The sequence below is a fragment of the Suricata suricatta genome, chromosome 8 (assembly GCF_006229205.1).
Source record: "Suricata suricatta isolate VVHF042 chromosome 8, meerkat_22Aug2017_6uvM2_HiC, whole genome shotgun sequence".
Taxonomy (NCBI): domain Eukaryota; kingdom Metazoa; phylum Chordata; class Mammalia; order Carnivora; family Herpestidae; genus Suricata; species Suricata suricatta.
In genome coordinates this window covers 13,992,111-14,006,058 of record NC_043707.1, presented here as the reverse complement: position 1 = coordinate 14,006,058, position 13,948 = coordinate 13,992,111, and positions in this window count along the sequence as shown.

Here is a 13,948-nt window from a genome sequence, read left to right as displayed (position 1 = left end):
TGTTTTGTTGTTGTTGTTGTTGTTGTTGTGATTAACATTTGAATTGGTAGACTGAGTAGAGCTGCATACTCTCCTTGATATGGGTGGGCCTCATCTAATCAGTTGAAGGCCTAGATAGCCCATAAAAGTCTGCCTTTCCTGATAGTAGGAGGGAGACCCTTCTGCCTCACTCCTGGATGGCAGCATTTGTCTTTTACTGACTCAGAACTTGGTTGAAACATCAGCTCCTTGGTCCTTTGCAGCTATGAGCTAAACCATTGGTCTTCCCCAGTCTCCAGCTTACAGACTGCGGATCTTAGGACTTAACAGCCTCCCTAATCACAGGAGTCTCTTTTTTCTATATATGTAGATCTCTTTGGTTCTGTTTCTCTGGAGAACCCTGACTAATACAGGACATAAAGAAAAGATGAGTCAATTGTGAGTTTCAGGCAAGATGACTAGGAAAAACAGTCAAAATATAGGACAGAAATAAGAAAATCAAATCAAAGGAAGTGGTTGCTTTGGCGAAAAATTTTTTTTTCATTTGCAAACATTTATTTAACATCTGCCCTGTACCAGAGAGAGTGCCAGACGCTGGGGATTGAAAGAGCCACCCAGTTGACTAAACGACACCAAATCCATCCCTGACTCAATCTTCAACCTCCCTCTCAACGTTAAATTAATCTTAAGGTCTGTAATTTTACCTCCTTGAATTGCTTCCACTGGAATTACCACCCCCCTAATCCTTTTATTAGTTTTAATTAATTAATTAATTAATTTTTAAGTAGGCTCCATGTCCAGCACGCAGTACAGTGTGGGGGGCTTGAACTCACAACCCTGAGATCAAGACCTGAGCTTAGTCGTCGGAGCCACCCAGGCCCCCCCCCGCCCCCCCGTCCCTCAATTCTTTTAGAACCACAACATTTTGGAAGGATTTCACTCGGGGTTCAGCAGGACCGTGGCCGTATTTGAGGTCTTTGGAGACCTTTCGTATGTGGAATTCGAAAATAGAAAGTCCCTGGTCTTGATCAAAGCCCATGGACGTAAGGTGCATTTTGCAATTCCATATTAAGGGAGCTGCTAACAATGTTACTTGTTTGTCGGGGGGTGAGATGGTGTCTGAAGAGAAACTGTCTGCGGTTTTTCTATAAAATGCCGTCAGCCAAAACAGGGCCCAGAGTAGAAAGATGAGTGGGGGACCGGCGACATCTCCGGAGAGAGGGAAAAAGTGCCCTGGGTGACAGCCAAGTCTGCGAGGCCCTTCATGCTTCATACTTTCTTTTTTAAGTTTATTAAAACATTTTTTAAATATTTAATTTTGAGAGGAAGAGAGACAGATTGTGAGCAGAGGAAGGGCAGAGAGAGACGGAGACACAGAATTGGAAGCAGGCTCCGGGCTCCGAGCTGTCAGCACAGAGCCCGACGTGGGGCTCGAACCCACAAAGTGCGAGATCATGACCTGAGCAGAAGTTGGACACTCAACCAAGTCAGCCACCCAGGTGTCCCTTTAAATGTATTCTTATTTATTTTGAGAGAGAATATGCGTGCGGCAGTGGAGGAGGGGCAGAGAGAGAGGGAGGCAGAATCCCAAGCAGGCTCTGCACTGCCAGCTCAGAGCCCTAAGTGGGGCTTGAACTCATGAACTGCGAAATCATGACCTGAGCCAGTCAAGATTCTGACGCTTAACAGAGTGAGCCACCCAGGTGCCCCCACACTTCATACTTTGTCCCCCTCTGAGGGAAAGGAACCTTACGGGCCACAGCAAGGAGGGACAGCTTGGACCACCCCTGCCTTCCTGGAGTCCTGTAGGGCGTCATGTTGTCCACCCTTTTCCATGGGAGCCCAGGGGAGGTGCTCAGACTGTTAGGTCATGTCTTGGGTGAGGGAGATGGGAGAGGTTGTCCATTCTCTGCGGAGTGAGTCCAACAGCAGGAAGCCTTTTCTCCCCCTGCCCCCTTTCCTTCTTTGTTCTAGATGAACAGAATTGAAAGAATAAATCATTTTACAAAAGAGACTCTGCTTTTGGTATTGATTTCTAGGCAGCGAAGCTGGAGAGTATTTGGAGGTTGTATCAGTTTTTTAAAAAATTCAAACCCAGGCAATTTTCTCTGCATTCCTATCGCCTCTTCACAAGTATTGGCCACCGTCATCTCTTACCTTGATGCCTCAGTCTCCACGTTGTGGTCTGTGCAGCCAGCACTCTCTCCCTCCACACTGCAATGGGATGTGCCCACGTGACTATATTCAGGCCAGTCAAATATAAGCAGAAGTTCTTGGGTGGGAGTTCTGAGAATGCTTCTTAGGAAGGGGGCAGAGAACTAAAACTGGCTTTTTTTGTTTTTTGTTTTTTTTTTGCCTTTCCCCACATGTTGCTTCCACTAGGGATGTGGATACAATGGCTGGAACCCCAGCATCCATTCTGAAGACACAGTTCCGCAAGTGCAAAAGGACACTTGTATGGGTGTATTTGCTCCAGCACAATTCACAGTAGCACAAGATGGCCCCCCGTCTCGGTAGCTGCTAGGAGGGGACCAGCCAGACGGCTTAAGAGTCAGCCACATCAGGCATGACTCTGCCGCCATTAGAAACAACGAGGTGGCTCTGTTCGTTGTAATATGGAAACGTCTCCAAGACTTCCTGTAATGGGGGAAAACTAAGATGCAGAACGGTGGATTACAAATAGATACAAGTGTAGTTCAGATCCCAGCCAGACCACCTTGCTAGCCCGATGAGGTTGTAGGTCAGGGTCAGGGAGCTACCGTCAGGGAGCTAAATCTAGCTGTGATCGCACATCAGCTTTTGCTGAAACACAACCCTGTCCTTCATTTATGGTTGCTTTCTTGCCACACAGACAGACTCTAACGCCTGCAACAGAATCCGTACAGCCCACCAAACCTTACTTACCTACTGGCCCTTTACAGACAGCATTTGTAAGCTCTGACCTAGACCTTGCTCTCATTATCTCTAAAATGGGTTGATAAAAACACAGGGATTGTAAGGATTATGGAGCACAATGAACATAAAAACTACTTACTATTTATAGAAAACCCTCAGTAAACACAGGTAACTATTATGATTCTTTCACTGATCTTACTCTCTTTTCTTCCAGGAGAAACTTCCCTATAGCTATTTAATGAAATAAGTTGTTTGTTTTTGCAGATCTAAGTAAATTGCTTTAGATATTAAAACATAGTTTCCAAATCTAGGAAGTGTATGTGTGTGTGTGTGTGTTGGGGGACTTGGCCCTGAGTTAAGGGTAGGAAACCAGTCTTTGTTAAGCCCCTACTATGTGCCAGGTGTGGGAAGATGATTCCCGTGTGTTACGTCACTGAAGTCTTAGTACCCAGGAAAAGAACGTGAAGCTCAGAAAGAAGGGATAACCAGTCAGCGACGCCGTGACCGAGCCCCTGAGCTGGGACTCAGATCCAGTGCTGCTGCCCTCCACGGCACCTGCTCGTGCTCTCTCTATTATAGAAGCGCCCAACTGTTGAGCTGTGTCCACTTCAAGGCAAGATGGAGAACGCCTGCACGCCCCACTGACAGGCCTGGCAGGTGCCTCTGGTCCAGCCTACTTCCCATGGGAACCATTTTCCCTCTCAAGAGTGAGTTCGGACAACAAATTCTGTGGTCCCCACCGTAATGTACAAGGCTGCACATATCCGTTCAGTGAGGGCTGAGATCTTTGTTCTGTTTCCTGAGTGTGTTCTAAGCACCTAGCCAGAGGACGGCACATAGTAGGTGGTCAATAAGTATGTGTTGAATCAATGGATGTTGAGTCAATTTTCAGTAATCCACACAGGTAGCTGTCACAGGAACAAAAGCCACACAGTGGGAAGAGGGCTCTTGCGTTAAAATAACTCTCTGCACGCGGCTGGATACCTGGCTCTTGGCTCCTCCACGAGGTAACAGCAAACTGTGCCTAGTTTGGGTTTGGGGTTTTCCGTGACACAACTCGAACACCCACTTCGCATGGGATATGGTCCAGTTGGGCGTCGGATCAGCGAGGGGAGTGTTCTTCAAGGGCTCGTAAAGACTGGGGACGTTGGGGAAGGGGGGTCTCATGCAGGGTCAGAAATTAAACACACAAAACTGAGCCCCCGCTGGCTTTGCCGGAGAGAAGGGAGGAGGATTATGTGCTCAGCACAGCCCTGACGTGAAGGCGAGGCTGATAATCCAGCCCTTTTATGCACACCGTGTGTCACGGGCCACTTCCAGCTGCAGAGGAAGCCTGACCTTCGAAGAGGGGCTATAAAAAGACAGCCGAGCCGGCTCCTTCTCTCCCCGCAATGCACTGAACAAAGGAAGAGAAGTGAAGGATCTCTGTGTGCGAGTGAAAGGTACATGAAGGCGGCTTGGCGTTTTGTCAAGCTAATGGCCAGAGCACAGAGCGACAACCAGATGCTGCTGTGGCGGGGACAGCCTGATGCGGCCTGGCGGGAGCCGGACCGCGGGGCTGCCACCAGAGAGGGGCATCTTCTCAGCCAGCCCTCCGGCACCTTCAGGCTGGGGCGGGGCGGTTTAAGAAGGTGCTGGAGAGCTCCAGAGCCAGGAGTCCGGGATGGTTGACAAAGCTAACTCTCAAGGACTTAGAAATCATATCTACATTTGCAAGGGGCTCAGGCGGATAGGTTGAAGGGTGTCATACCCTCCAATGAGAGTATTCCAAGCTGCCAAGGACTAAAACGTCCCAGAGGATGACAGTTGCTGCAGGTTTCAGAGGACGTGAGCCACCTGTTTGTTCTCCCCACCTCGTGCGGGCTAGGGATGCGACGGGGGAGGCCCCAGACGCAAGGATGACGGAAACGCATGTGTTGTCAAAGATGCCCTTGAAATCATTTCTTAAGCCCCTAGAATATGCAACATTGTACTCTCTCTCCATACCTAGTTTATTATTTATTTTTCCCCCAGGGCTGGAACGGATCCCTGCATTTCTGTGGTTGAGCTCGGTAAGTTGTGCCTTGGCATCATATTGAAGGAAAATCGCAGTCTCTGAATATTAGTCACACCCAGGAGGCGGAAATTGGATAGCGTGAGGTGACAAGCAGATTGTCAGCTTCCCTCTCACATTTAACCGTGAGCCATGTGCCTGACGGAGTCATGGTAGCTGGATGGGCGGTTTTCCTGCGGTGGATGTTGATATGTGACTCTCGAGTCCCCTCCCTGTCTCTTCCCCCGTCCCCGTCCCCTCCTCCCCAATCTCTCGGCCATGCCATGACACAGGCACATCCGTCTAGCATTCTGTGGGATCAGAAAAGTTCCTGCAGAAAAGCAGGCTTTTCTTTTCTCCAACCCTTTAGATTTCACAGGCTGGTAAAATAGATTCAACAAATATTTATTTACTGAGTGATTCTTGTGGCAGGCATGAGGAGATAATAGGGCAGATAGAGCCCTGCCCACATTCCAGCGCAGAGGGAAGTGATTTGGGACTCTGACCACTTTTCACTTTGCTAAGTTAGGACTTAAGGAGAGAGACAAACCTCCTGTGATCCTCATTACTATCAATTTCTCGTTAGGAGACAATGGTTATTTTAGCATCTGACAGAGTGAAAGGGCATACTCTTATTATTTTTTTAAAAAGCTTTTATTAAAAATTTTTTTTGATGTCTTTTTATTTTTGAGAGAGACACACACAGAATGTGAGTGGGGGATGGAGAGAGAGAGAGACACAGAGCCTGACGTGAAGCTCAAATTCACTAATGGTGAGATCCTGACCTGAGCTGAAGTCAGATGCTTAACCGACTGAGCCACCCAGGTGCCCCTAAAAGCTTTTATTTATTTTTAAAATTTTTTAAATTAAAAAAAATTTTTTTTGAGAGAATGAGAGCAGGGAAGGGGCAGAGGGAGGAGGAGGAGGAGGAGGAGGAGGAGAGAGAGAATTCCAAGCAGACTCTGCACAGTTAGCACAGAGCCCATTGTGGGGCTCGATCTCACAAACTGTGAGATCATGACCTGAGCCGAAACCAAGAGTCGGACGCTTAAATGACTGAGCCACCCAAGTGCCCCAAAAGCCTTTAAGTAATCTCTACATCCAGTGTGGGGTTTGAACTTCCAACCCTGAGATCAAGAGCCACGTGCTCCACTAACTGAACCAGCCAGGCTCCACCGGCATACTCTTAAAGGACAGATTTTTTTTCAATGATTATATTAGAACCTTGTTATATGCAAATATAAGTTGTTGGGAGTCAGCTACATAAAACTGCTTTGGGTGTGGGAGGGAACACTTTAAGTACTGTGGACAATTCGCTCACCCCTTAGAAGGGCTGGCTTCTAGTCTCCCATTATCCGTGTCTTACAGCGGCTCCCTCGTCATACTGGATGAAGAGATGTATGATTTCTACAACTTGGCCCATAACACAAACCAACTCCTTTATCAGGTGCTCAACCAATGGTTTCAATGCTGGAGAAAAATCAGACCATGACGGTCAGTGAGAGACAGAATATCAGTTTCCAAAACAGCAACTTTCTAATAGATTTCGAAATGTATTTTTTTCCTTCAACATTATATTGAGGACAATTTTCAAGCATACAGAGAAATGAGATGAATTGTACAGAGGACGCCCACTCCCGCCACTTAGAATCTACCGTGAATGTTTAACTTGCTTGCTCATGTCTCTTCATTTATCCACATCTTTCCACCCATCATTCCAGCTCATTTTCCTGGTACATTTGAAAGGCAGAGGCTGAAATCAGTACACATCACCCCTAAACCCTTCAGCATGCATTTCACTCCCTAGAATCCAATTGTGTTTATGAATTTTTTGAGGTAAAACTGAGATACAGTGAAATGCACACGTCTGAAGTGCACTATTCACTGAGTTTTGACAAATGTGTAATCCAAGTCCCTATGCTGATCTATCAAGGGTAATTTAAGCGAAATGCAATTTTTCCTCTGCTCTGAGATGACTTTGAAATGCCCCTTCCCTGTGAGACGAGACTCCACTGTAAATTGAACCTAGAATGAAAAATTCTCTTCACGTGTCTTATTTTGCTCTTTTGCCCCAGACCCTGGAAAAACCTCATCAGATGCCCATTTGGAAGGAATTGAGGCCGTTTGTGGGGTGGTTCAAGTTATCAGCATAAGAAGCATGGGTTTGAATCCCAACTCTTCCAGTTTCTGGTTCTGTGAACTGAGGCAAAGTGTGTACTGTGTCTGTATGCCTCAGTTTCCCCATCTACAAAATAGAGATAAAGATAGAAGCTCCCTCATGAAGTTGTTCTGTGTGAATGAGTTAAATTACATAAAGAGCTTAAGTAGAACATTGCCCACCACGCAGCATTTGGGACAGGCTGACCCTTGTCACCACATTGGAAGCAGGAGAAGGGAAGGAGGTCTTGTATCTGACTCATTAACTTTGTGGACAGTGGCTTTCTGAACTCGGTGATTTTACGTTCCTCTCCCTTCTGAGTCTCTCTGGCTGCTGGCTGTGTTGGCCCTCCAGCCAGAAATTTAATGACTGTCAAAATTCTCACCATGACATCACCAGACAATATCGGTGGGAAGTCTGTGTCCATAAAATGACTCAACCTAGAAGAACTGGAGCAGGTGGGGGATCGGGTTCTTAGTCTCTAATTGTGTTGGGTTTTAGTGTAAATCTCATGGCCTTGAATTTAATATCGTGCCCTTTTATTGGCCCCAAATTGCATTACAGACTCATTAGCTCTCCTTGGACCTTCATCTCTGCCAGACCAAAGCTGTCCTTTGACTGATGTTGGATTCATTATTCAGACTCTTAAACAAACAGCGTCTTTGAAAATGCAGATCAGAGAAGGACATTTTCTGGTGGAAAAGCTCTTTCTCAATGTAGGGATATTTCGCTAGACTTCTGAAGGAAGAGTCATTCACTTTCTTTCATTCAGTCAGCCATTCAACAATTAGTCACTGAGTCTGTACAAGACAGTTACGGCCCCGTTCGCAAAAACTCTTACAACACATTTGGAAATACAAACGTTTATTTAGTAATCACACAAAGAACGCATCACAATTAGGATACAAGTGATCCCACCGTAGCCCTTGGAGCAGAGCCTGTGGGTTGCCTGCTATGGCAAAAGTTGATAATCGTCCCCTAATATTTATTTCCTTTTTTTCTCTAGTAACAAAACACTTATTTTTAGCAGGATACATGTTATCTAGGTAATGACTACATTTCCCAACACCCTTTGCTCTTCTATGTGAGAAGTAAAGGAGATGATTTTTTTTTTTTACATTTTGTTTATTTTTGAGAGACAGAGAGAGACAGAGCATGAACAGGGGAGGGGCAGAGAGAGAAAGAGACACTGAATCTGAAGCAGCCTCCAAGCTCCAAGCTAGCCGAAAGCACAGAGCCTGACACAGGGCTCAAACCCACAAACAGTAAGATCATGACCTGAGCTGAAGTCGGACGCTCAACCGACTCAGCCTACCAGGCGCCCTGAGATGATTAATTTTGAAAAGTACCAAATAAAAGCTGTGCTGTTCAGTTAACAATAGGTTTACAACCTATTGGAATTATGTACGAGTCCCCCTTCCATCCACAATGGAGTCCTAAGCCCTTAGACATTTCACTTCCTGGTTCTTCCCTTTTCTGTTTTATGGGCTTATTTTCACAGGCTTTGCAATGAGCATGCACCAAAGATCAAAGGAGTGACTGAAAGTCTCTGTGTCTAGTCAGGAAATATACATTTGTTCCCATCAGACTGCTCTTTGCCTTACCCATTGGGCATAGGCGCTGTAACCTTCCTAGTGCTCAGCCAATGAGGAACGAGGGGAGGGACTTGCAGGCTAGGAGATAAATTGTCTGTGTAACTAACTGCCCAGAGCGTGCCTGTCCATCCGGCACCCGCTCTTGCAAGAACATTGATTAAAGCCTCATTTCACTGTGCTCCGAGGCTCCACGTCCCTCTTTTGATTGGGTCAGTGGGCTACTTTCTCACGTTTCTGTATGGCCGTGTATGATTCTGGGGCCAATTCCAATGTGTGGAAGGGGGTTCTACTACATCACCAAGCAATTCCCCACTCAGCTCAGTTCTGGCACTATGTACCTGGAGAGCGAGTCAGATACTGCAGGCTGATGGCTCAGTCCCACAACATGTCCCCTTACCCCTCACTTTGGTGCCATTTGCAAGGCTAGGTTGTCACCTGTGTTTCTGACCAATTGGAAGTTCTATAGGTCAGAAGTTCAAACACCCCCACACCCCACACCCCCACCTTGGGTTTGATTAATTTGCAGAACTTGGAGAAACCTTTTGCTTAGTAGATTAGGGGTTTACTACAAAAGCATAGAACTTCAAAACAGCCAGGTGGAAGCTATGGGGCACGATATGGGGAAAGGGCAGGGGGTTCCACGTCCTCTCCAAGGACGACTCTCCCTCTTACCTGACTGCGTTCCTCAACCGGAAGCTCTCCAGGCCTCAAGCTTTTGGATTTTTATGGAGGCTTCATTATATAGGCATGGCTGATTAATTCATTGACTATTGGTGATTGAGTCAGCCCCCAGCCCCTCTCCCACCCCTGGAGGTCTTGGGGCTGGAATTGAAAGTTCCCAACCTCCTAATCAGGGCTGTTGCTACTGGAAACGCTACCCATCCTTAGGTGATCCAAAAGCCACCTTATTAACATGATAAAAGACACCTTGATTACTTTCATCACTTAGGAAATTCCGAACGTTTTAGTTGCTCTGTGCCAGGTATGGGGATGAAGACCATATACATAATTCTTATTCTAAATCACAGCATCCTATCAGGTGACTAAGTTCTGGCCAACGCAGTGTGCACATGTGGAAGGCGCAATCCCTGTCCTGCCCGTCCTTTGTCCTTTGTTCTGATAGGGTTTGCCTTCCCTGTAACACATTCACAGGCAAGCCATACTAAGTTCTGTTTCCTAGGAAAGAACTAAAATGCCTCCCCGTCTCATGCCATGACCACCCTGCATCGAGGTTATGAGGATGAGGCACACTCGCGAGATCTCAGACCCCAGTGGGGATTATTATAAGGATCCAAGGAAACGAGGCCGCAGCCACTCACTCAAACAGGAGTGAGGTCTGGAATGTCATCCAGGCACACGGCAGCTTTAGTGTCCCCAAATCAATCATTCTTGGACACCCACCATTCTTGGATCAACTTCTTATGCTTCTTTCCTACCCTCCCCTGACCTGCCATGGTATCTACTTTCTCAAGGTCTTTGCATATTCTTTTTTTTTTCTTTATGTTTATTTATTTATTGAGAGAGGACAAGCAGGGGAAGGGCAGAGAGAGAGGGGAACAGAGGATGTGAAGTGGGTTCTGTGCAGAGAGCTTGATGCGGGGCTCAAACCCACAAACCATGAGATGATGACCTGAGCCAAAGTCGGACACTCAGCTGACTGAGACACCCAGCCGCCCCAAGTTCTTTGCGTACTCTGTGGCTTCTGCTTAATTCTGAATCCCAGTCTGTCACGACTTCTGTGTCCCATTCAGAATCCCTATGGGAAAAGATACGTTTGGGGCATTTGATCGCCACCTAGTATTGGGGGGCATTGTTGCAAAGCTGTGGGGCAGACTCCCTTGTTCCTGGCTGCCCTGGTCCAGTCACTTGAGAGTAACTATTTAGAAACATATGCGGCAACTTGACATTGCTGTGACATACAAAGAAGTGTAATTGATGGGCTTGTCTCTGAGGACCATAGACCAGCATGGGTGTTCTGAGGTGCATGTGCCATGAGCTGTGTGATAGTCATGCTTACAAGAACCAACTGGAAATTTTTAAAGAAACCGTAATAGATCATTTATCATATACGGTTTGAGAAGCCCTGAGAAAGCAGGAAAGGACTGTGAGCCCAACTTCCAGAAGATTCCTCAGCCAAACTGCAGAACTGAGCGTCATGGGAGCTGCTGCCTCACCCTCCACCAGAGAGCTGCCAATGGAATCGAGGCCCAGCGGAGCCGTGGGTCTCAGAGCCACGCCGCCTTTGCCACCAGCCATATTAGCGAAACAGGTGTCTTGGGCAGATTCTGTCCCTGGGCCAGGGAACCCGAGAACGTGTCTGGCTTTCTAGCCCCAGACGCAGAAGAAGGGCTGCTGGAGAGCACTGGAGTGATGGCCGGTGAATGTCACCGTGCCGAGTCACAGACTCCAGACTCTTGCGACCAGCCCAGCGTCCTGCTTCCCACAACTGTCTCATGCCCCTCGACCTCCATACGTCTGCACACTCTGTCGCCACTGCCTGAAACGGACTTCCTGCATTTCTGCTGCCCAAAATCTTATTCACTCATTCAACCAGCCCCTGAAGTGCCACGCATGGTATTGGGTGCTGGGGACACGGAACTGAATATGTCTAAGTCCTCGCTTCCAAGATCTTCGTCACCTGCTTAGGGAGATAGAAATGTAAATTAACCTGCCTTTCCAGAAGGCTCCCTTTCTGTGCTGTAAAACCCTTTCCAGTGTGAAAGCAGTCCAGGACCGGGTTTAAGCTTTCTGCTCTGGGGTCAGATTTGCCAGCTGTGTGACTTGGGATAAGTTACTTACCTTCTCTTAGCCTCATTTTCCCATGTATGAAATGACCTTATTTACGGCACCTGCCTCACTGGGCTTGTTCTGTTTCAGGAGATGTTGCTTGACGCGGGCTGCGTCTGGGAGGCACATGACATCTATCAAACGTAATGTCCTTTCCCATCCTTCAAAGCCTGACATAAGTCTCCTCCCCGTCCCTGTGAGCCTTCCCCAAGCCTCCGGTGAGAAATGAGTCACCTCAGCCCTCTCACTTCCTCTTAGAAACCTTTTCCTCCACGGGACACACCTCTGGGATATGAGGAATGCTGGAAGGACTGTGTGTATATATTTGCTGATCTATTAAAAAAATTTTTTTAAGCCAGGAGTGGCTTAGTCAAACATTAAACAATAAAGTGTATCTTTTTAATTTAATTTAAAAACTTTTTAATGTTTATTTATTTTGAGAGAGAGAGACAATGCAAGAGAGGGAGAGCAGAGAGAGACAGAGACACAGAATTCAAAGCAGGTTCCAGGCTCTGAGCTGTCAGCACAGAGCCTGACACGGGGCTCTAACCCACGATTTGTGAGATCATGACCTGAACTGAAGTCGGACCTTACTGACTAAGCAACCCATGCGCCACCCTCCCTTTAAAAAAATTTTTTTAATGTTTATTTATTTTTGAGAGAGAGAGGGACAAAGAAGCCTTTTTTTGTTTCATTTTTTTCTTTTTTTCTTTTTGAGAGACAGAGAGAGACAGCATAAGCAGGGGAGGGTCAGAGAGAGTGGGAGACACAGAATCTGAAACAGGCTCCAGGCTCTGAGCTAGCTGTCAGCACAGAGCCCGACACGGGGCTCGAACCCACAAACCGTGAGATCATGATCGGAGCCAAAGCCAGACACCCAACCGACTGAGCCACTCAGGTGCCCCAGAAGTCTTTTTTAATGAAATAATTATCAAGTCAGTGAAAGAAGGGCAGTTTTCTAAGTCTGCCTATACTGTGCGTGTGGCGTTTCAGTCCCTGAGTTTGGAGCACCCAGACTGTTTTCCTTCACGTTCCCCTCGGCCCGGCACATGGTGAGAACCCACAGAGGTGCATAAGAAATTAATAATAAATGAATCTGTGTTTGTTTGGACACATACAGTAGATTTTCCAAGGGCAAAGTTCTGAGGCTTGTCCCTTGTACTCTTTGGAGGAAATGAACTATGGAAACCAGTGATAGGCTGGGAAAACAGTAAGAACGATCCATCATTACCCAGTGTAGTGAGGCGAGTCGTGCCCCACTGTGAGATCATCGAAAACAGATGTATGTTGGTCTCTGAGCCTGGTTCCTGGCACAGAGCTCCTTAAACCCTTGTAATTTCCTCTCTGAGTGGTAAGAGCATCTTTTGTTCTAAAGAGGTGATTCTGTTGGGCTAGGGGAGGAGCTCCTGAATGGCTCCCGGATTGGGGGTGGTCACCAGACAGACCAAGCCGTGATCAGAACCTTGGTATTTTTGGGGCGCCTGGGTGGCTCAGGTGGTTAAGCGTCTGACTTCGGCTCAGGTCATGATCTCACAGTCTGTGAGTTCAAGCCCTGCATTGGGCTCTGTGCTGACAGCTCAGAGCCTGGAGCCTGCTTCAGATTCTGTGTCTCCCTCTCTCTCTGCCCCTCCTCCGCTCACACTCTGTCTCTCTCTGTCTCTCTCTCTCAAAAATAAATAAACATTAAAAAAGTTTTTTAATTAAAAAAAAGCTTGGTATTTTCAACACTGCTGTCACTTCTTTTCTTTTTAAAAATATTTTTAATGTTTACTTATTTTTGAGAAAGAGAGACAGAGTGTGAGTGGGGGAGGGAGAGAGAGAGAGACATACACAGAATCCAAAGCAGGCTCGAGGCTCTGAGCTGTCAGCACACAGCCCGACATGGGGCTCGAACCCACAAGCTGTGAGATCATGACCTGAGCCAAAGTCGGAAGCTCAACCACCCGAGCCCCGCTGGCACCGCCCCACCCTGCCACTTCTCCAGGGAGAGGGACTAAAAGTTGAGTCAGTCTCAATAGTACAGGGCTTGGGAAGCTTCTAGGTTGGAGAACAAATCCATACGGAGAGGGTGACATGACACCCTTTAAAAAGGGTGATACCCAGAGAGCCTGGGTGGGTTAGTCATTTATTCAGCTCTTGATTTGGGCTCAGGTCATGATCTCATAGTTCATGAGCTTGAACCCCACCTCGGGCTCCATGCTGACAGTGCAGAATCTGCTTGGGATTTTCTCTCTCCCTCTCTCCCTGCCCCTTCCCTGCTCTCTCTGTCTCTCTCTCTCTTAAAATAAGTAAATAAACTTAAGAAAGGGTGACACCAACTCTACAAGTACAGGAATATCTTTATCATAGCGTTTAATAAACCAGTATACATGCTTGCCTGAGTTCTGTGAGCTGTTCTAGCAAATTAATCGAACCCAAGGAGTGGGTTATGGGAACCTCCAATTTGTAGCCAAGCTGAACAGAAGTGGTGGATCAGTTGGGGACCTACTGCTTGCGATTGGC